Here is a 24,869-nt window from a genome sequence, read left to right on the forward strand (position 1 = left end):
CCAGTTCTAGCCTACTTTTACATGCTGAGTGAAAAAGCTTTGGTACGTCTCAACTACTGAATGTCTCCAACGAACACCACACTTTATATTATGCTTTGTAACATGACTAGCAAATGTTTTCTTTGGACTGATCACACAAGAAAGACTGGAATCTTATACATCATCTTTTACATCATCATCATGTTTTCTTTGGAATTTTCATGTTGTAGCACTGCCTCTTTTTCAAGTGTAAATGTGACCTTCCCCCACCAACAGACTCCCTTGAAGGGAGAAAAAATGCCTTGTGATTTCCTGTTCTGGAGCGGGGAGAGGTTACGCTGCTTTTTTCCTTTTTGCAACCAGCCAATGCCCTATTATAGACTGTAATTCACTCTCCATTTTTAGTGCTGATTTTTGTAGCTGGTCTTTGTTCTGTTTATGATACATTCTGACAAGGTCAGCATATTAAATTGCTAAGATTTTCGTTAATGGTATGTAGCAAAACAAAATAAAACAGAGCGGGCAGTTACTTTCCTGTTAAATACAGAGGCTCAGCATTATCTGGAGATCTCTATTGCTATTTGAGTAATCCATGGAATAATGGCTTGGGCCACTAAACTAATTTCTGCAGTGATACTGGTAAATCATATTAAAATCTTCAAGTACAAATGCCTTGCTCAGGAACATATATATGAAAGAACGTAATCAAATTTTATTTTCCTTCTATATACAATTGTTTGCAGGTCAGCTGCAGAACAGTTTTGTACCCAAGAATCCAAAAAAAAAAAAAAACCCACTTTTAACGCTTTTGCTACATGCATATCTCATGCAAATGAAAGAACAATGAAAGTATTATGTACTTTCCCTTCTTATTTCTGCTTTTCATTTCCTTTATCATTTGCCTATGAAAATATATTACAGCTCTCCATGTTCCGACAGCTACTCTTAACTATGACCATAATAATAAGAAAGACCAATATTTTAATTTTATGTTTACTTTCTTCTAGAAAGTACTTTTTCAAACATAGGGTTCAAACATATGTCTACATTTTCAAACATAGGGTTACACAGATAGTTCCTAAGCTGCACCAAATGTAACTTGGCAAAACATATTCTTACAAAACTGCACAAACTCTATTTTGTTCCACTGGAACAGAGCAGGCAGAATGAAAAGCCAACATGTGGCACTGCCTGGGTCTTTGACAAAGGCTCAAATACTGGCTTTTTGTTCTCTATTGCTGCTCTATAGCAATAGAATAAAATATCAATCAGGCATTTCTATAACTATAGCTTGCTTGAACTCTTTTAACATTTTAGCTTTGGTGAATGGTAGCCCAAGTTTTCATTTTCCTATGTAGCTTAAATTATGTAACTTTTCATGGGCTCCTCACTACTGCAGTCTCCTTAAGACTCTTTTAAGGATTTTGAGCTTTATGAACATCTGATTTTAATATTGTGAAAAAACTCACAGGCATTTCTGAAGACTCCATAGACAATAATTGCCTGTGTGCTGGCAGGCTATATAAACCCTATTTAGACTAGGAAAGATCATGGTTTAAAGCAATTGTGTTTGCTAATTACATTTGCAATTATCACTTAAATCCTGATGCAGTTGCAGTTTAATACCTTGAAACCCATATTTGCTGGTGAAGTTTGAACCTAGTGGGGAGTCAAGTGTCAATGCAGACCAGCTAAATCAGGTTTAAAGGTATTAAATTGCACTCAACATTGAGTCCTAAGTGGTCAGTGTATGCCACTTAATAGCAGTCTTGATATTAACAGCTAATAGCAATATTTTGCTGGGAACCAGTCCCATCCCATTGACTTTAATGTTAATAGGATTTGGAAAGTAGCAACAGAAATGCTGATTATTGACAAAGTTTTCATATTCTGTCTGCATCTGGGAGAGGAGGCTACAGGCCTGGCAACAGTGGGGAGGAAGGCTGCATCCTGGATGGTAGGACTTCCCATTGGCAGCTGGGTACAGGAGGGTCATTGCATTGGCCAGTAGCTCTCTATGCTCACCAGGTTGCTCCCTGCCTTGACACTGGAGACCAGGCTTGGCACATCCCAGTGCTCTGTTCCCTGGCGACAGCCCTGCAAAGCTGCCTGCAGGCTTGCAGCCAGGGAAGGAAGTGCTGTGACTGAGATGTGCTGAGCACCACCTATCGGCTGGTTTGCTGGCTTGAAATCATGGAAAGAAATGCTGTGACATGGTAAGCAGCAGTTGCTGGCCCAGCTGCAGGCAGGTTTGCGGGCATGCAGCCAGGGAAGGAAGTGCTGGGATGTGGCTTCCCCAGAGGAAGCCTTACAAACCTACCTCCGTGTAGGCTGCCTCCGCCCTCCTCTCCCAACCTTCTCTCCCAGCCCAAGGCAGGTTTACAAGGTTGTAGGGAGAGATACCATCCACGTGCCAGCACTTCCTCTCCTGGCTGCAGCTTGAAAACCCGCTGCCTGCTGATTGGCAATCTGTGGATAATAAACAACATTCTTCTGGGACCAGAGAGGCTGCTAATAGGTGGAATCTAATTATTTCAAATGGTGGTCAGATAACATAATTTAAAAAAACAACGAATAGTCTTGCAGTACCGTAGAGAATAACAAAATGTGATATCATACATATTTTGTTAGTTTCTAAGGTGATGCAGGACTATTTGTTTTTTTTTAAATAAGTTTTTCCAGTTACAGACTAACTCGGCTACCCCTCTGAAGCTTTTGAATAATTTTTAAAAGCATCATGGAGAAAAACTCCTCAAAAGCCTGCTTTGTTTTGGAACACAGACCACATAGGCTTTCAAACTTGTTTATCCCTTTTAGTTAAATGGTTCTGCTGTATTCACGAGACAAATCCCTGAAAAAGGGAAAGCATCTTAATCCTATAATCTAAGGTGATCAGACTCTTAATTGTAGCTAGCAAGTTTATCCTTTTTTAACTTTGTTTTACTGTTAATGGGATTTACTGTTTATCCCTTTTTAACTTAGCTTATATCCATTACCTCATATAAAATAGAATGCATTTGGAGGCAAAGAGGAGAAAAATGAGAGACCAGAGATTTAAGTACAAATCTTCAAACTATCTTCATTACATGTAGCAGAGCATAAAAAATATATTAATGCTTTTTTCCCCAGATTTTTGTACATACAGCTTCATGCTTGGGCCTAATTTGCCAGAATCCAATTTTTCATGCAGAACCTTTCCCTTTGGCTACAAATTCCCTTCTATTTTCTGTCATCAACAGCAGCAGCTCAAACAAGGAATCTAATACTATCGCTGTACTTGCTTTAAAAATTCCTAATAAAACAAACTACATTTCGTTCAAACTAAATTCGGCGGTGTTTGAGTCAAGATCTTTTCCTTATATTTTTTGCCTCATCCAAGCTTTACCCTTTTGGATGAAAAGTACATATAGTTCTATGTGTAAAAGGAAGCACAAAATAAATATGAACTGATCTTAGCTCTTTTTGTTCAATATCATCCACACTGAAACACTGGGATCTGGAAAACTCCCAGCAGAGAAGATTGACTGAAACAAATGTATATATTTTCATAGATATGGATAACACTAGCTGCTTGGCTAGGAAGCCTGAACAATTTTATATAGTTCAGCTGCTCTTTCTAAATGCTAGGAGTATATCTCTATTTGTGACAGGATGCAATTCTATTCTCTTTCTTCTAATCTAGTTTATATGTATATTTTACTTCCATACTATTTCTGGGCCACACAGGGCAGCAGCAATAGTAGTTTAGTGCTGTTTTAATTTGCCTTCCCCAGACAATGGCCTTGATGATCAGAGCTAGTGGAGCTCATTGTGCATTAACCCACCCTTCTGCTATTCTTGATACATCTTCACTGCTATGGATGGGCACACAGGAGCTGGTTTAAGGTTGACTCAAGGAGTAGTGCAAACAAGACTTAAAGAGGCTAAAGATCTGGTCCTCATTTTTTATAATTATTATCTACTATCCTTCATTGGGCAAGAAAACACTGGAGCTGTGTCTACATTGGCACCCTTTTCCGGAAAAGGGATGCTAATGAGACAAGTCGGAATTGCAAATGCCACAGGGGATTTAAATATCCCCCGCGGCATTTGCATGAACATGGCTGCCGCTTTTTTCCGGCTCGGGGCTTTGCCGGAGAAAAGCGCCAGTCTAGATGGTATCTTTCAGAAAATAAAGCCTTTTCCAGAAGATCCCTTATTCCTGATTTTAAGAGGAATAAGGGATCTTCTGGAAAAGGCTTTATTTTCCGAAAGATCCCGTCTAGACTGGCGCTTTTCTCCGGCAAAGCCCCGAGCCGGAAAAAAGTGGCAGCCATGTTCATGCAAATGCCGCGGGGGATTTGCAATTCCGACTTGTCTCATTAGCATCCCTTTTCCGGAAAAGGGTGCCAATGTAGACACAGCCTGGAGGTTTTTTTGGGGAGGGGAAGATGGGGGCGGTTTGGAATAATAATTTCTTCCAAGTAACTCTAATTACTGCAGATGATACAAAGTCAGTTACTTAAATCAATGACAAATTCTACATTTTTTTTAAGGCTACAAAAGTCAAAATGTCAGTGCCTTTTGCAATTGCAAAACATTTGAAAAGATGTGCTTTTACTCAAGATAGTGGAGATTCTTAGGCATAAAGAATTAAATTCAGAGGCAGACCAAATGATGATGTAAATTCCACAATGTGGAGTCACTCCAAGTTGATATAATTTAAACGCTGAAAGGTCAGAAAAGAAGAGCAGAGCATTGAATGGTGATGGGCACATTACAGACATGCAGAACCCGATTCTGTCAGTCTCATTTTCATCTCACTCCATGAGTAATCATGTCGTAGTCAATATGAAGAAGACTGAAAAAATTAGGCATATAATAGTAGCCAGAAAATCAATCACCAGGTAAAGAAACATAATGAGCGACCTTATCAAAACCTAGAAAGACAGAAAATGGCTCCCCTAATTTATCTTATACTTTTTTTACTTTCTGGGTTTCTTTTCTCGCTTCAGTCTATATACTTGGGAAGTGAATTATATAAAGTTTTCTGATGAAAACCTTGAGCTGTCTGACAATGGCCTTGTCAGTCTTTTTAAAACATCATTCCTTGACCAATGCAAATGACCCTGTATTTGTTTTCTCTAGAAAAATTGTGTACATTTATTGGACAATGGATGTGGAGGAGAAAGTGAAACTGGAAAGTGTGCTAGCTAACCTTTTGGTTTTTTCCTTCTTTTTACTTGCAACTGTTGTTGATTCAGGAAAGGGAACTTCACTAATGGAGTTGCCAAAAATCAGAATGAGACTATGTTTATTTTCCAGCCTTCTTTTCTGGTTTACCAAATGATTCCCTAGGGCATAGATGTAAACATATTTGTTTGCAAATCTCACAGCACTTTACATAATGTATTTGTTCTCATTTTTCATATGGAGAAATTGAGACACTGATGTCTGAAGCATCTTGCCCATATTCCACACCTTCTCTTTTGGCCCTGGGCAGGGGTTTGGGAGCTGGCTGCAGCTGGGCTGGCAGCAATGAAGGCCTCAGATGGCATGCTTGGATCTGCCATGGCAGAGGTAGGGCAGAGCAGAGCGTTGCTGTGTGGCACAGGAATAGGAGAGCCTGCTGTACGCCACAAGCCCTTTCCCCTGGGGCTGCAGAGTGTAGACATAGTAGCCAGCAGGGCACCTGTGAGAAGCTCTGGAGGCCCCTTATTTTGAAATAACCACAACTTCACTGTCTCCGCACACTCTGTTTTGAAATAACTGTTTTGGAATAGGCATTATTCCTCGTAAAATGAGGGTTATGGATTTCAAAATAAGGCACCCCTTATTTCGAAATCATTTTGAAATAACAGGCTTGCTGTGTGGACACTTACTTTGTTATTTTGAAACAAAGCTGCTGTGTAGATGTGCCCTTTAGTTTGTGAATTCTATTAGGACTGAAGTGTGAGCATCAGGACTGAGGTGGCTTTTTGCATGCCCAGCAGCAGAAACCAGGAATCTACAGAGGTAGGCAGCAGCTAGGTGGGATTTTGAGAATCTACAGATTTTGTATTCAGGAACTGGCTCTAGCTCTGTTGTATAGAATCATAGAATCATAGAATAATAGGACTGGAAGGGACCTCGAGAGGTCATCGAGTCCAGCCCCCCGCCCTCAAGGCAGGATCAAGCTCCATCTACACCATCCCTGACAGATGTCTATCTAACCTGTTCTTAAATATCTCCAGAGAGGGGGATTCCACCACCTCCCTTGGCAATTTATTCCAATATTTGACCACCCTGACAGTTAGGAATTTTTTCCTAATGTCCAATCTAAACCTCCCCTGCTGCACTTTAAGCCCATTACTCCTTGTCCTGTCCTCAGAAACCAAGAGGAACAAATTTTCGCCTTCCTCCTTGTGACACCCTTTTAGATATTTGAAAACCGCTATCATGTCCCCCCTTAATCTTCTTTTTTCCAAACTAAACAAGCCCAGTTCATGAAGCCTGGCTTCATAGGTCATGTTCTCTAAACCTTTAATCATTCTTGTCGCTCTTCTCTGTACCCTTTCCAATTTCTCCACATCTTTCTTGAAATGTGGCGCCCAGAACTGGACACAGTACTCCAGCTGAGGCCTAACTAGTGCAGAATAGAGCGGCAGAATGACTTCACGAGTTTTGCTTACAACACACCTGTTGATACAACCTAGAATCATATTTGCTTTTTTTGCAACAGCATCACACTGTTGATTCATATTCAACTTGTGGTCCACTATGACCCCTAGATCCCTTTCGGCCATGCTCCTTCCTAGACAGTCGCTTCCCATCTTGTATGTATGGAACTGATTGTTCCTTCCTAAGTGGAGCACTTTGCATTTCTCTTTATTAAACCTCATCCTGTTTACCTCTGACCATTTCTCTAACTTGCTAAGGTCATTTTGAATTATGTCCCTATCCTCCAAAGAAGTCGCAACCCCACCCAGTTTGGTATCATCTGCAAACTTAATAAGAGTACTCTCTATCCCAATATCTACATCATTGATGAAGATATTGAATAGTACGGGTCCCAAAACAGACCCTTGAGGAACTCCACTTGTTATCCCTTTCCAGCAGGATTTAGAACCGTTAACAACAACTCTCTGACTACGGTTATCCAGCCAATTATGCACCCACCTTATCGTGGCCCTATCTAAGTTATATTTGCCTAGTTTATCAATAAGAATATCATGCGAGACCGTATCAAATGCCTTACTAAAGTCTAGGTATATGACATCCACCGCTTCTCCCTTATCCACAAGGCTCGTTATCTTTTCAAAGAAAGCTATCAGATTAGTTTGGCATGACTTGTTCTTCACAAACCCATGCTGGCTATTCCCTATCACTTTATTACTTTCCAAGTGTTTGCATACGATTTCCTTAATTACCTGCTCCATTATCTTCCCTGGGACAGACGTTAAACTGACCGGTCTATAATTTCCTGGGTTGTTCTTATTCCCCTTTTTATAGATGGGCACAATATTTGCCCTTTTCCAGTCTTCTGGAATCTCCCCAGTCTGCCATGATTTTTCAAAGATCATAGCTAAAGGCTCAGATACCTCCTCTATCAGCTCCTTGAGTATCCTGGGATGCATTTCATCAGGACCTGGTGACTTGCTGACATCTAACTTTCCTAAGTGATTTTTAACTTGTTCTTTGTGTATCCTATCTTCTAAACTTACCCTCTCTCTGCTTGTATTCACTACGTTAGGCACACCTCCAGACTTCTCGGTGAAGACCGAAACAAAGAAGTCATTGAGCATCTCCGCCATTTCCAAGTTCCCTGTTACTGCTTCTCCCTCCTCGCTAAGCAGTGGGCCTACCCTGTCCTTGGTCTTCCTCTTGCTTTTAATGTATTTATAAAAGGTCTTCTTGTTTCCCTTTATGCCTGTAGCTAGTTTGATCTCATTTTGTGCCTTTGCCTTTCTAATCTTGCCCTGCATTCCCGTGTTGCTTGCCTATATTCATCCTTTGTTAGTTGTCCTAGTTTCCATTTTTTATATGACTCCTTTTTTATTTTGAGATCATGCAAGATCTCCTTGTTAAGCCAAGCTGGTCTTTTGCCATATTTTCTATCTTTCCTACACAACGGAATTGTTTGCTTTTGGGCCCTTAACAACGTCCCTTTGAAATACTTCCAACTCTCCTCAGTTGTTTTTCCCTTCAGTCTTGCTTCCCATGGGACCTTACCTACAAGTTCTCTGAGCTTATCAAAATCTGCCTTCCTGAAATCCATAACCTCAATTGTGGTGGTCTCCCTTCTACCTTTCCTTAAGATCATGAACTCTATTATTTCGTGATCACTGTCCCCTATACTGTCTTCCACTTTCAAGTTCTCAACTAGTTCATCCCTATTTGTTAAAACCAAATCCAGAACAGCTTCTCCTCTGGTAGCTTTTTCAACCTTCTGAAACAGAAAGTTGTCTCCAATGCAGTCCAGAAACTTATTGGATAGCCTGTGCCTCGCTGTGTTAGTTTCCCAACATATGTCTGGATAGTTGAAGTCCCCCATCACCACCAAATCTTGGGCTTTGGATAGTTTTGTTAATTGTTTAAAAAAGGCCTCATCCACCTCTTCCACCTGGCTAGGTGGCCTGTAGTAGACTCCTAGCATGATATCACCCTCGTTTTTTACCCCTTTTAGCTTAACCCAGAGACTCTCTACACAGCTATCTCCTACGTTCATCTCCACTTCAGTCCAAGTGTGTACATTTTTAATATACAAGGCAACCCCTCCTCCCTTTTTTCCCTGTCTGTCCTTCCTGAGCAAGCCGTACCCTTCCATACCAATATTCCAATCATGCGTCCCATCCCACCAGGTTTCTGTAATACCAATGATATCATAGTTGTATTTATTGGTTAGCAATTCCAGTTCTTCCTGCTTATTACCCATACTTCTCGCATTTGTATATAGGCATCTAAGATACTGATTTGATCTTGCCTCCCTGTTGTGCCCTGACCCTCCTTTCTCCTTGCCATTATAGGCCGTAGTCCCCCCCCATTTCCAACCCATCTCCCAGTCCCGCACATTCAGCACTTACCTGTGGGCTTTGCTCACCTGCCCCCGACAAACCTAGTTTAAAGCCCTCCTCACAAGGTTAGCCAGTCTGTGTCCAGTTGTAGATCTAGCTGGAGGAACTTGTATCTCTGCTCAGACAGCTGCTGCCTGTAACATTGGGAGAGGGAAATAGATGACAGATCTAAAGAGTTACTTGACATTTCTTGGCAGACATTAGTCCAGTTATTATTACTAAGAGGAATAATCTCTTTTCATATTTAATTTTAAAAGTATCCTGTGTCAGAGATGTTATGAAAAAGGGTGCATGTGGCTGTTTTGAACATAGGTGTTCATGGAAACAGTTGTTTAGGAAAAGTGAGCCCATCAGGGCAAAAGGGAATATTTTAAACCATGTCCACTACAAAAATGATTCAATACTTTTCTTAAGAAACTATGGAAAATTTAGTTCAATTCTGAGGCTTTGGAGATTAAATCCAAGAGGGAATTTATTTCTATTTTAAATTCAATTTTCCCTGCAACTTGAACTACAGCATGGTTATGATGCCTCTGTAGATCAATGTGAATATAAATCTGTTCATTTTCATCATTCCTCCAGTCAACAACTCTGTGGTTTACAATATTTAATAACTTATAACCTATATTCTCTGATTCTTATTTGCAGTTTCACATACCACTTAGAGGGATAGTGAGATAATCATGGATATTTCAGACTCTTGTACACACAAGCCACTTGTGAAATGGATCAGCACACATGATGGAAAGAAGAAAACGGAGGTGTGGGGGGGATAAGGGTGTGAACGCACCTCTATGGTCCCCCCAAGTAAATGTGCTCTGGTCAGCCAGGGGAAGACAGGAGTGGAGCGCTGCCTGACTTTCCCTTCCCCATGCTCCGGCTGGCTGGGGGAAGGCTGGAGCATGCTTACTTGGTGTGTTTGCACCCTTGCAGTCCATATTTACAAAAAAGACCACCCCCACAGAAATTTCTGTATATGGGCCTAAGAACTATTACTGTTTCTGTGCAATCCAAATACTCACGGAGGCTTCTTGCACAAGAGAGTGTCCACACTGCAAAAATGCATCAAACAAGCAATGCACTTTTGTACAAGAGAGCATCCAGACTGAATGGAGTCTCTCTCAAAAGAAGCACTGATTGCTATCCACAGAATGGACACCAGGGCACCTGTGCTTTTTCCTCTTTCCTATTTTTGTGCAAAAAACCCCTGTTGCCCGTTCACACACACCTTTTTGTGCAAGAGCTCTTCTGTTCTGTTGATTCACTGTAAATTTACTTGTGCAAAAATGAGCTTCAAGTGTGGATGCTTTGTGGGTATTTGCGCAAAACCCTGTATTGTAGATGTAGCCTGAATGTGCAATCCGTGACCTAAGCAAATCACTTATATACACAAAGTAGATTATATTCGCACAAATTATAGATTCAAAGACTTGTTGCTCCCCTTTATCCAGGTTCCCCAACATCTTGTGCTCCCCAGCAAAAATACTCTTTAGCACCAAGCTGTTTTACCAATTGTGTGCTGGTTAATAACCATCTTCTTAAATTAAATTAAAATTGGGGGGACAGGGAAACGGATAGCTCAGTGATTTGTGCATTAGCCTGCTAAACCCAGGCTTGTGAGTTTAATCCTTGAGGGGGCCATTTAGGGATCTGGGGCAAATCTGTCAGGGATGGTGCTTGGTCCCGCTGTGAGGGCAGGGAACTGGACTCAATGATGTCTCAAGGTCCCTTCCAGCTCTATGAGATGGTATGTATCTCCATATTATTATAAACTAAACTAGCTTCTTGTTAAAACACCCATTTGCAAAGCTGCTCCAGCAGCACCTTAGCTTTCCTAACCATATATACAGAAGCTAACTTCCTATGTATGTAGGTGTCGTGAGCGTTCATGGGCAAAATCCACTTCATCAGATGATGGGTTGGAGAGGAATAACAGAAACCAAGTATTTTATAACAGCGGAGAAGAAGAAAAATTGTCAGTTGTAGGACTGGTGCTAATGAGGCTAATTAAGTGGGCTGGAAGTGTCCCATACTTAGCATGTGATGTAAACATGAGGTGTTAAAGGCAGGGAAGACTGGTGTTATAATGAGACATCCAGTTAATGTCTTTGTTCAAGCCCAGGGAAACAGTTAAATTTGCAAGAGAATACCAATTCTCCACTCTCTCTCTGTAATTGGCTGTTGAAATTCCTTTGTAGACACTGCAGAAACCCATAGACTAAAGCTGGGACTTACAGCTATCAAAGTGAAGTGTGTAGCCATGAAGCTTTGGGATAGTCGTGTGAAGACAACTTTGGAGCATTGGACTGCAGCCAACAGAACTGGCTCCTTCCTTGTGCCCAGTCTACTTGGCCACTTGGCTGGCAGGAGCGCCAATAGGACTGGCAACTATGACATCAACTGGAGGATATGCGTGTGTATGTGTGTGTGTGTGTGTGTGTGTGGCTGTGAATGTGTGTGAGAGAGAATGAATATATATGCTGATTTCTACACTGTATTTGCAATAAACATGGCATAATGCCTTTTCTCCCTGAAAAAGAGCCCATGTGTTGCTTATAAACGTAAGTTACATAACAATATAATGAGTTCCAAAATTTGAATGAATATTCTAGGTGTTGCTAGGCAGAGCCCTAGTGATTTTGGTAAAAATGTGGGATGCCTGGAAGCCTTATTATTTGGTTAGCAAATTTACCAATTTCACCCAAGTCTGTAATTGTCTATAGATCAAAGAACCAGTTGATGGCAGGCATTAACATCTTCCAGCACAACAATATTAGCTGTACCCATCCTCCCAAAGCAGTTTAAAAAAGTCTTAAAAGAGAAAGAAAGAAGGAACATAAGAATAGTGATGGGATGGGAGTGCACACTGAGCCCCTGGCACAGGGGAAGAACAGGGGACTCTGACATGGGAGGAATGGATTGGCATACAGAGCTCTTACCATGGCAGGGAGGAGGACACATAGCTCCTATCGTGGGGAGAATATGGTAAATCCTGCAGCAGGAGCAATAGGGATCACACAGAGCTACTAGCATGTGATGAGAATGGGGGATTCTGGTATAGAATGGAAGGGGGAGATGGAAGGTCTTCAGGGAGTGGTGAATAGATGCTCCAGGCCCTGACATGGAGGGTGAGAAGGAGGGGCCCTGGCAATTGGGGAAGAAAGGCATAGGGGGCACACAAAACCTTTTGTGGGGGGTAGAATGGGGATCCCTGGGATGGGGATAGGGGACAAAAGGGAGGCAGACAGAGCCCCTGGAAGGGGAAAAGAGGGAATGGGGGACCACAGAGTCTCTGAAATAAGGGATTAGGGCTGAAAGGAGACCCTGAAATTGAGGGGGATGGGATGGTGGCACCTAGGGAGCTGGTGGGGGAGAATGAAGAGGTGGAACAGAGCCCCTAGTGTGCAACAAGCTCAGCCTAACAAAGCAACAAAGCATGCAATGCCCTACTGGCACTGCTGCTATCATTTTATAATGCAGAGCTGAGTTCCCACCTCTGCATTCTGACAGATCTGTAGGGTTTGGCAATCATTTGGCAGATCAGCTGTTTTCAATAAGGGATGAAGGCCTACAGTTTTGCAACAAACATATATTTACGAATTGTGTTGGTTGTGAAACTTGCCTTCATCCAACTTAAGAACAATTGTACTACTTTAAATTACAGAGCAGGGAGTGAGAGAACATTCTGGTTTTTAAGAAAGAATTCTCCATTTGCAAGTGTGGTCTGTCGAAAAAAGGCTGAATTTGAAATACCACAGTTACATGACTCTTTCCTAGTGAAAGTAGCATTGATGCGGTTGTTTCTGCAGTATTTTCAATGAAATATCATGGGAACAATCTGTCCCTGTGACATTTTTGGTTTGGCCTTCTGATAGGAAAAATAGGATAAATGAAGAGAAGAAAGAGAAATAGCAAGAGGATTGTATGTGTGTGTGTGTGTGTGTTTATACGTGAGTGTATCAGGTAGGAAGACAAATAATCGGGATGGAAGAAATGAGCTAGGTCTAGAAGCTGGAGGGAAAGTAGAAGAACAAAGAAAAAAGTAGACTAGAAACAGCTTGTAGCTCAGAAAAAAGACAGAAACAAAGAACTTGCCAGGGAGAGATATCGAAGCAGAAAAACAAAACAGAAAGGCAAAGAAATAAAATTAGAAATTGTTGGATCAGTTCCTTCAGGTTTGTCAGCAATAGAGTTTAGAACCGCCCCCTGCCAGTATGTTTCATAATTTGAACCTGAACTCTGCTATATACAAGATGGATCCCACTGAACTTCTGGCAAACACAGCTTTTAGAAACCTTGTGAGTGATTCATTAACATTGCTTTTGTACTTAAGTGACTATTTATTAATGCTTTATACTATCTTTTTAGATTGTTTTCATAAATATCAGAGCTATCCCCTTTTCTATTATTATGATAACAAGTGTGGCAGTTTGGGTTAATAATCAAAAGAGCACTCAAACAACCTGCTTTTAGCACAGGCCTCTTTCTCTTCAGCGCTGGTTCATATCTTACTGCATTTTTAATTTTGGACTTAAATTGGTGAGCCTTTGAACGATGCTGTTTCAAACGATGATGGTTCTCAGCATCACCCTGAGACTCAGTGGAATTACTCTGATTTTTAATGACCAAGCTGAGGCCTAGCTTTTCTTTAGAGCCGTGTTGTGAGTATGTGTGTGTGCACACGTGTGCATATGTATAGGGAGCCAATGAATGGGAATGTGCAGGCCAGATTCAGGTAGAATGCCTTGGACACTGAAGGGAATGTATGTACCATGCTCCTTACAGCTCTCTTTTTTAAAAGCATCAAATAGTAATGCAAGGATAGTGAACTCTTAGCCACACCCCTAGCCATGCTGGCCATGCCTATTTAGGAGAATGGAGCACAAATGGGCAGAGTCCACATTCTAATGCCCTGAGCAGGTTATAGGTTGTGATGGTGAAAACACTCTGGCTACGTCCACACTGGCAGCTTCTTGCACAAGAACTCTTTTGCGGAAGAGTTCTTGTGCAAAAACTCTTCCAGAAGAGAGTGTCTACACTGGCATGTGCTTTAGCGCAAGAGCATCCATGCCAATGTAGATGCTCTCTTGCGCAAGAAAGCTCTGATAGCCATTTTAACCATAGGGCTTTCTTGCGCAAGAAATTCATGTTGCCTGTCTACACTGGCCTCTTGTGCAAGTTGCGCAAGAGGGATTATTCCTGAGTGGGAGCATCATAGTTCTTGCACAAGAAGTACTGATTTCATACATTAGAACATCAGTGTTCTTGCACAAGAACCCGCGACCAGGGTAGACATGCAGCAAGTTTTGGTGCAAAAGCAGCTGCTTTTGCGCAAGATTGTGCCAATGTAGACACAGTCTCTGTGTTCTAAGTATACTACATCTTTCACCATGGCTGTAATAGGTGAAGCTGCCCCAGTGGAGAATTATGCATCTGATTTTTCCTCATGAAGATGCATTTTATGAGGTGACATTAACTGTGTCAACAAAACTCCCATGACCTATTGCAGAAATGGATTTACCTGCAATCACAGGTACAACATAACCACTCACGCTAATATTATAGGAAGTGTTGTTGTGACTTGAGAGGCTTAGAAATCATCTACAGAAAATACAATAAGGTGTCCAGTGGCACCTTAAAGACTAACACAAAAGAAGGCTGGGAGGTCTGCTACCACCACTGCGAATAGAAAACGTAGCGTAGTGGTGGTCAGAGACTCTCTTCTGAGGGGGACGGAGGTGCCCATCTGTCACCCTGACGTATCTCAGGAGGTATGCTGCCTGTCGGGGGCCTGTATCCGAGATGTTACAGAGGCATTGTTGAGGATTATCCGACCCGCTGACTACTACCCCATGCTACTCATCCATGTGGGCACTAATGATACTGCGAGGTGTGACACTGAGTGGATCAAGAGTGACTACTGGGCTCTGGGAGTACGGGTGAAGGAGTTTGGAGCACAGGTGGTATTCTCCTCAGTCCTTCCTGTCAAAGCTAGGGGCCCAGGCAGAGACAGGTGCATCCTGGAGGTGAATGCCTGGCTGCGAAGCTGGTGTCACCAGGAGGGCTTTGGCTTCCTCAACTACGGGATGCCATTCCAGGAAGGACTGCTAAGCAGGGATGGCGTTCCCTTTTGAAGAAGGGGAAGATCCTATTTGGATACAGACTGGCTAACCTAGTGCGGAGGGCTTTAAACTAGGTTCGACGGTGACAGGTGACCAAAGTCCATGGGTAAGTGAAAAACATGGAGACTTGGGAGATGGGTCAGAAATGGGAGGGAATGTGGGCTATAATAAAAGAGAGAAAGGAGGGACAAGCCAGAACTAGGAGGCAAGATCAAATCAGTATATTAGGGTATGTCTACACTACCACCCTAGTTCGAACTAGGGTGGTTAATGTAGGCAACCGAAGTTGCAAATGAAACCCGGGATTTAAATATCCCGGGCTTCATTTGCATCTTGCCGGACACTGCCATTTTTAAAGCCCTGGTAGTTCGGACTCCGTGCCCGCGGCTACACGCGGCACAGAGTAGGTAGTTCGGATTAGGCTCTCTAATCTGAACTACCAGTACACCTCGTTCCACGAAGAGGGGAACACTTCAATCTTCCTGGACACACAATTGCAGATCTAAAAGTAGCCATCCTGCAGCAAAAAAACTTCAGGACCAGACTTCAAAGAGAAACTGCTGAGCAACAGTTCATCTTTAAGTTTGACACAATCAACTCTGGATTAAACAAAGACTGTGAATGGCTCGCTACCTACAAAAGCAGCTTCTGCTCTCTTGGAATTCACACCTCCAGATCAGCTGCTAGAAGTGGGCCTCATCCTCCTTGATTGGATCCACCTGGTCATCTCCAGCCTGATCCTGGCCTGCATATTTATTCCTGCCTCTGGAAATTTCCACTACATGCATCTGACGAAGTGGGTCTTTGCCCACGAAAGCTTATGCTCCTACACTTCAGTTAGTCTATAAGGTGCCACAGGACTCCTCGTCGCTTTTATTAAAATGTACAAACTTGTGGAGATGGACATAGGAGACGGAAGTGTTGAGAATCTCTGGGTTAGGCTAAAAGGTGTAAAAAACAAGGGTGATGTCATGTTAGAGGTCTACTACAGGCCATCTACCCAGGCGGAAGAGGTGGACGAGGCTTTTTTTAAACAACTAACAAAATCATCCAAAGCGCAGCATTTGGTGGTGATGGTGGACTTCAACTATACAGATATATGTTGGGAAACTAACACAGTGGGGCACAGACTATCGAATAAGTTCTTTGACTGCATTGAAGACAATTTTTATTTCAGAAGGTTGAAAAAGCTACTAGGGGAAAAGCTGTTCTAGATTTGATTTTAAAAAATAGGGAGGAACTGGTTGAGAATTTGAAAGTAGAAGGCAGCTTGTGTGAAAGTGAACATGAAATCATAGAGTTCACGATTCTAAGGTATGGTAGAAGGGAGAACGGCAAATTAGAGACAATGGATTTCAGGAAGGCAGATTTTGGTAAGCTCAGAGAGCTGGTAGCTAAGGTCCCATGGGAAGCAAGACTGAGGGGAAAAACAAATGAAGAGAGTTGGCAGTTTTTCAAAGGGACATTATTAAGGGCCCAAAAGCAAGCTATTCCGCTGCATAGGAAAGATAGAAAATATGGCAAAAGACCACCTTGGATCAACCAGGAGATCTTGAATGATCTAAAAATAAAAACGGAGTCATATAAAAAATGGAAACTAGGACAAATTACAAAGGATGAATATAGGCAAACAATACAGGAATGCAGGGGAAAGATTAGAAAGGCAAAGGCACAAAACGAACTCAAACTAGCTACTGGCATAAAGGGAAACAAGAAGACATTCTATAAATATATTAGAAGCAAGAGCACAGGGTAGGCCCATTGCTCAATGAGGAGGGAGAAACAGTAACAGGAAACTTGGAAATGGCAGAGATACTTAATGACTTTTTTGTTTCGGTCTTCACTGAGAAGTCTGATGAAAGAATGCCTAACTTAGTGAATGCTAGTGGGAAGGGGGTAGGTTTAGAAGTTAACATAAAAAAGGAACAAGTTAAAAATCACTTAGAAAAGTTAGATGTCTGCAAGTCACCAGGGCCTGATGAAATGAATCCTAGAATACTCAAGGAGCTGACAGAGGAGGTATCTGAGCGTTTAGCTATCATCTTTGGAAAATCATGGAAAACAGGAGATATTCCAAAAGACTGGAAAAGGGCAAATATTGTGCCCATCTATAAAAAGGGAAATAAAAACAACTCAGGAAACTACAGACCAGTCAGTTTAACTTCTGTGCCAGGAAAGATAATGGAGCAAATAATTAAGGAAATCATCTGCAAACATTTGGAAGATAAGGTGATAGGGAACAGCCAGCATGTATTTGTAAAGAACAAATCATGCCAAACCAATCTGATAGCTTTCTTTGATAGGATAACAAGTCTTGTGGATAAGGGAGAAGCGGTAGACGTGGTATACCTAGGCTTTAGTAAGGCATTTTATATGGTCCCGTATGATATTCTTATCAATAAACTAGGCAAATACAACTTAGATGGGGATACTATAAGGTGGGTGCATAACTGGCTGGATAACCATTCCCAGAGAGGAGGTATTAATGGTTCACAATTCTGCTGGAAAGATATAAAAAGCGGTGTTCTGCATCGGTCTGTTTTGGGACTGGTTCTCTTCAATATCTTCATCAACTATTTAGATATTGGCATAGAGAGTACACTTATTAATTTTGCAGATGATACAAAGCTGGGAAGGGTTGCAACTGCTTTGGAGGAGAGAGTAATAATTCAAAATAATCCGGTCAAATTGGAGAAATGGTCTGAGGTAAACAGGATGAAGGACAAATGCGAAGTGCTCCACTTAGGAAGGAACAATCAGTTTCACACATACAGAATGGGAAGCGACTGTCTGGGAAGGAGTATGGCGGAAAGGGATCTAGGGGTTATAGTGGACCACAAACTAAATATGAGTCGACAGTGTGACACTGTGGCAAAAAAAGCCAACATGATTCTAGGATGCATTAACAGGTGTGTTGTGAGCAAGACACGAGAAGTCATTCTTCCACTCTACTCTGTGCTGATTAGGCCTCAGTTGGAGAATTGTGTCCAGTTCTGGGCACCACGTTTCAAGGAAGATGTGGAGAAATTGGAGAGGGTCCAGAGAAGAGCAACAAGAATGATTAAAGGTCTAGAGAACATAACCTTTGAAGTGAGACTGAAAGAATTGGGCTTGTTTAGTTTGGAAAAGAGAAGATTGAGAGGGGACATGATAGTGGTTTTTGGGTATCTAAAGGGGTGTCAGAAGGAGGAAGGAGAAAACTTGTTCTTTCTGGCCTCTGAGGATAGAACAAGAAGCTATGGGCTTAAACTGCAGCAAGGGAGGTTTAGGTTGGACATTAGGAAAAACTTCCTAACTGTCAGGATGGTTAAACACTGGAATAAATTACCTAGGGAGGTTGTAGAATCTCCATCTCTGGAGATATTTAAGTGTAGGTTAGATAAATGTCTATCAGGGATGATCTAGACTGTACTGGGTCCTACCATGAGGGCAGAGGACTGGACTCGATGACCTCTCGAGGTCCCTTCCAGTCCTAGTATTCTATGATTCTATGATTAGGGCATAAAATTTCATGAGATTCAACTTGCTTCCTGTAGCCAGACAGGAACCCCCCGTAACATCCATTTTTGCTTGCCTGAAGCATACAGGGCGCACACAGCAGTAAGATGCCTTGACAGAAGGCCCAGATATGCTGGCTGCTTTGACCCTGGATGGCTGTAAACAGAGATATGCCAATTGCTGACCAAGAGGCTGCTAAGGAGTGCCCTTGACTGAAACCTATATTAATACGAACACACAGCCGTCCGCCGGGGGAGGAATCTCCTGCCCAGTAAAGAATGTTCAGTACTCACAATTTAGTTATCTCTCTTGCAAGTATAAATTAACTTGAAACTCCCTTGTAAGAACTGGCATCACAAAGCCAGACCAACACAATTTGGCATCTTAGATAAGAAAGAGGATACGGGCCCTATGGGTATAAAGATGGGTCCAGCAGCACACTTACTCTGAGCGTCAATCTACCATCTATCTGCTGGTTGGTTTAGGTGATTGGCCTCCCGAGGTTCCACGGGGACGCCCACCTCGTATTCGTCTTTCCTAGGAATTGAGGGACCGGCCCTGGCCTGATACGCTGGAGTCGAGAGGCACAGAAGGGGGTAAAAATTGTACCTGGATGTGGTCCTTTCTCTTAAGTGTACAAATAGACTTAGAGCTCTTTAAAGATTAAGCTGTCACTTGGTACCATTATTTCTATTTTCTATCTTTATTTTCTTTGTAACCATTTTTAAGATCTATATTTGCTAGTAATTAAGAAATAGAGCAATAGCCATTGTAACCATAGGATTTATAAGCTTCTTTAATAAACCTGTAACTGTTTAAGTTTTAACCTGACTCCTCCAGTTGCTGTAACAGAACCAAGCACAATTTAAAAAACTCCAGCCAGTCATAAGGGACAGATACAGGCAGAGCTGGGCATTTGGATTGTGTCGCTTCCAGAGGACAGATCCATGGGGCATCTCTCAGACTTCCAGGCTGCCCACTTCAAAGGGATCATGTATCCTAGCAGTCAAAGTCTGAGATGTAATAAGCTCTTCCTATAAACTCTGGGGCGTCTGTCAGCCTGTTGGCTGCCCTCCGCGAAGGGATCCCAATCCTAGCGGACTAAGACATGAACGTTAAACTCCTCGGGGCACCCGTCAGCCTCCCTAGGCTGCCCGTTGCAACAGGACCTTGTGTCCCAGCAGTTGAAGACTCGGGTGTAACACACACACACCCACACTGCCCTGACCATCGGCCGACACTTCCTTGAAGTGAAAGCAAGTCAGGAATATAAGGATGGTGCTGTTCAGATAGCTAACACCCAGTGTTCTTGTATAATTGGTTCAGACTTTGTCTCATGACTCTTTTGTACAAGGATGCTGAAAATGGTTTTATTCAGTCTACAAGGGCATCAGAACCATCTTCAGCACCCCATTGACAATCATTGTCAACAATGAAAACAACTTTAAAAAAACAACAACAAGCAGTCCTCTGGCACCTTAGAGACTAGCAAAAATATATGAATGGTGTCATGAGGTTACATATATTTTTGTTAGTCTCTAAGGTGCCACAGGACTACATGTTGTTTTTTTAAAGTTGTTTTTAAAGTTACAGACTAACATGGCTACCCTCTGAGACTATCAACAATGAGCTACTTTCTTGCACAAGCAGGGCTTTTTGGGTTTCACTCTGTTACTCTCTTTTTCAACTCATTCTTTTGATTTTTTTGTCAGTTACTGATGTAATTTTAACTAGATATCTTAGCTTTTAATTTTGGTTCAGTGCTCAGGAGCCAATATCTTTCTCTCATGTCAGCTCTGAGTGTAGTATGTCTAAATTTCAAGATTTATTAAAATGCAAGAATATTAAAAAATGCTAGATCTGAACATCTCTGAATTTTCTCAGTTGAAAGTTCTCTTAACTTCATGGATTGCTGTATCAGGTCTACGGTGATCAAAATTGAACATAATTCAAATAAAATCATAAACCATGCTCCCCTTGGGAGGCAGTATGGCCTAGTGGTTAGACCAGTAGTTTAGGACTTGGGAGATCTGGCTTTTCAGTTCTTTCATTGAATTTCTACACAACCTTATATAACACTTCACCACTCTGTGCTTCAGTTTCCCTGTTTGTAAGTTAGGCATAATGATGTTTACCTTCTTTGTACAGTGCATTGTGATGTATAACACTTTTAACCTACATAAAGCTAGCATTTTGGCTTCTCTGAGATTAGTCTATTTATCAACTAAACAGTCAGTTTCGGAGCTTGAGACAGAAGTCTTATGGGCACCCAAATAAAAATAACCAGAAATGAAATGTAGAAAAGCAGCAGCAATTTACCCAAATCCCCCCCAAGTGCAGCAAGTTACAGTGCTATAAAGCACCAGTATAAACAGACTCTCAGAGCTGGAAGCTCATTTAGCTGGCAGTGGTGCTTTGATTGTGAGGCAGTGCTTTAATGTTCTAAGTGTAGACTTAGCCTAGGCAGGAATAATACCAATCTGACATATATTAGGCAAACACTTAATAATAAACACCACTAGTTAAAATGGACGCAAAAAAGTTGATAGTCTTGTCTTGAAGATTAGCATAGCTCTACTGTGATCTGATGGGGTGATTCTAGATTTTAATGGCCAGAAGCTCCACCTTCACCTATCTCAGTTCTCCTGGCATTATTTTAATTTCATTGTTTCGGTGATTCAGTACTGGCAAAATTTCTGATTTCTGCAGAACTCATTCTTCAGAACTAATTGGCTTACACCTGGAGCGCAGATACAACAGTTGAGCCTGTCCAGTTTCTTAGAAACCTGTTTTTCAGGTTTCACTCTCACAATACTTCTATGGCCATTTTAAAAATAGAAAAAATATAGAAATAGTTGACTCAGTGTGAAACTAATTTCCTTTTTATCGTGCCATAAAAGTTATTTTGAATAGTGTCAACATACTGTCAAGCTAGAGGACTTCTTACTCTGACTCCTGTAACCCTCTGGCTGTGTCTACATTGGCATCCCTTTCCGGAAAAGGGATGCTAATGAGACACTTTGGAATAGCAAAATCTGCAGGGGATTTAAATATCCCCCGCGGGGGATTTAAATATCCCCCGCGGTATTTGCATTAACATGGCTGCCGCTTTTTTCCGGCTTGGGGATAAGCCGGAGAAAAGCGGCAGTCTAGACGTGATTCTCCGGAAAATAAACCCTTTTCCGGAGGATCTTTTATTCCTACTTGAAAGTACTTGAAAGTAGGAATAAAAAATCCTCTGGAAAAGGGTTTATTTTCCGGAGAATCACGTCTAGACTGCCGCTTTTCTCCGGCTTATCCCCAAGCCGGAAAAAAGCGGCAGCCATGTTAATGGAAATACCGCAGGGGATATTTAAATCCCCCGTGGATTTTGCTATTCCATAGTGTCTCATTAGCATCCCTTTTCCGGAAAGGGATGCCAATGTAGACACAGCCTCATTGTATAAGGAGTAAGGGAAGTTGGAGGAAGAGTGCTCTATTTTGAAATAAGTGCTGTGTAGATGCTCCCAATTTTGAAACAAGCTATTTCGAAATAAGATACACAATTGACTTGAAATAGCTTATTTCAAGTTAAGCTCTGCAGTGTAGATGCACCAGGAAAGTCAGAGGAAGAGCGCTCTATTTTGAAGTAAGGGCTGTGTAGACACTCCCAATTTTGAAATAAGCTACACAACTGACATAATTCAATTAGCATAGCTTAGAGTTAAGCCCTGCATATAGATGCACTTGTAGGCTATACCCTGTTTCAAAAGTATTTCAAGAACTAAAGGAGTAGTACTTAATTGCTGTAGCTTTCAGTATCTGATAGATGCTGTGATAGTTTCATTCTTTCAGTGACAGGAGGTAGCTCTGTATGAAAGAAACTCTCATAAATGAGAATTCAAAATGAATGTTGAAAACTTGCTTGTGAAGTTTACACTACTCTGTGCAGAAATAACCATTGGAATGGTAAATTTAGCTCTTGAAGTAAATGGGAATTTTACCTAAATGATGACCTAGTATAAATGACTATAGGACGGGCTTTAATTTTGGTTCACAATAAGAGCGGATTTTTTATTAAAATAAGGGGAAAACCAGACTGTATTTGTGAAAGAGAATGCATGCAGAGTTCTCTGTAACAAATGACAGATTTCCCTTTGAAAATGTTTTCTCCATATTGGTGCTGAAGTTGGGGTGCTGTTTTCTGCAAAACTCTGGGTAGCATGTGTGTGTGTTATTAATATTTGTGTTTTAGTTTTCCAGGACTTGAAAAATCCACTACCCCTCCTACCAGCGATAAAGTATAAGTCTTCCCTAGAGAGGATGGGGAACTAAAACACTAATTTCTTCAGAATTTAAACTTTTATTTAAAGAAAACAAAGCTTTGAGTCTTTATGGTGGCAGTAATAACCATCTGAATGTCAACTGAATGTAAAGTAATGAAATATTGACTTAGTGCACAGATACTGGTTCTTATGAAATCATAGAAATGTCAGATTGGAAGAGACCCTCAGAAGGTCCCCCTGCACTGTGGCAGGACCAAGTATTCCTAGACAGTGTTTGTCTAGCCCAGGGGCAGGGAACCTACTGTGCACCAGCTGCACATAGTTCATCAGCGTTAGCTGTTGGCAGGCTGCCAGATAGTTTGTTTACCTGAGCATCTGCAGGGACGGAACCTCAGTGCTCTCATTGGCTATGGCTCCCCACCTGTAGTCTAAGCTGTGCCTAAAACCCACCACTAATGGGAATGTCCTAATCTCCCTTGAAGCCCTGTTCCAGTACTTGGCTATACTTCTTGTTAGAAAAATGTTCCTAATCATTACCCTAGTCCCCCCCTTGATGCAAATTAAGCCCATTATCTTGTGTCCAACTTTCACTGGACATAGAGAGTGATTAATCACAGTCCTGTTTAATATAGGCCTTTAAAACAACCCCATTCTGTCTTTCCTCAAGGCTCAATATCACCAGTTTTTTAGTCTTCCCACAAAGGTCAGGTTTTCTAAACATTTTATCATTTTAATTGCTTTCCTCTGCACTCTCTCCAGTTTGTCCACATTCTTCTTTAAGTATGGCACCCTGCACTGGACACAGCATGCCTCACCAGTGCTATGCAGAGTAGAACAGAATGAAATCAGCCTTTTTTTTTTTTTTGCAACAGTACCATATTGTGCCTCATGTTCAATTTGTGATCCACCATTACCCCTAGATTCTTTTTAGCAATACCACTTCCTAACCAAAACACAGGACTATGTAGCACTTTAAAGACTAACAAGATGGTTTATTAGGTGATGAGCTTTCATGGGCCAGACCCACTTCCTCAGATCAAATAGTGGAAGAAAATTGGCACAACCATATATACCAAAGGATACAATCAAAAAAATGAACACATATGAAAAGGACAAATCAAATTTCAGAACAGAAGGGAGATAAGGGGGGGAGGTAAATGTCTGTGAGCTAATGTTATTAAGGTGATAATTGGGGAAGCTATCTTTGTAATGGGTAAGATAATTAATGTCTTTGGTTAGACCGAGGCGTAAAGTGTCGAATTTAAGCATGAATGACAGTTCAGAGGATTCTCTTTCAAGTCTGGTGTGAAAAGGCCTTTGAAGCAGGATGCAGGTAATCAAGTCATTGAGACAATGTCCTTTCTGGTTGAAATGGCAAGAAACTGTTTTTTCTTTGTGATCCTGTCTAATATCTGTTTTGTGGGCATTGATTCTTTGGCGAAGTGTCTGAGACGTTTGTCCAATGTACGTAGCAGACAGACACTTTTGGCACATGATAGCATAAATTATATTTCTAGATGAGTAGCAATATGTGTTTTTGATCTTATAACTCACTTGGTAAGGTCCAATAATGGTATCAGCAGAGTGAAAAAGTGGACAAAGCTGGCAACGGGGTTTGTTGCAAGGGAAGGTTCCAGGGTTGGTATTAGTGTGGTATGTCCTGTGGTTGTTGGTAAGAATCATCTTGAGGTTAGGTGGTTGTCTATGGGGGTATGTCTACACTACAGCGCTAATTAAATTCGAACTAAGCTAATTCGAACTAACGCATCCAGACTAAAAAACTAGTTCGAATTAGCGTTTTGCTAATTCGAACTAGCTTGTCCACACAGAGTGAACCCTGAACCGGGGTTAAGGATGGCCGGAAGCAGATGAGGACTTAGAGCATGGAGCTGCTGTCTCAGGCTAGCTGAGGGCTGTGCTTAAAGGGACCCGACCCCCAGCCTGGACAGACAGTTCTCAGGGGTGTCCCGCTT

The sequence above is a fragment of the Pelodiscus sinensis genome, chromosome 1 (assembly GCF_052426305.1).
Source record: "Pelodiscus sinensis isolate ZL-2025 chromosome 1, ASM5242630v1, whole genome shotgun sequence".
NCBI lineage: Eukaryota > Metazoa > Chordata > Testudines > Trionychidae > Pelodiscus > Pelodiscus sinensis.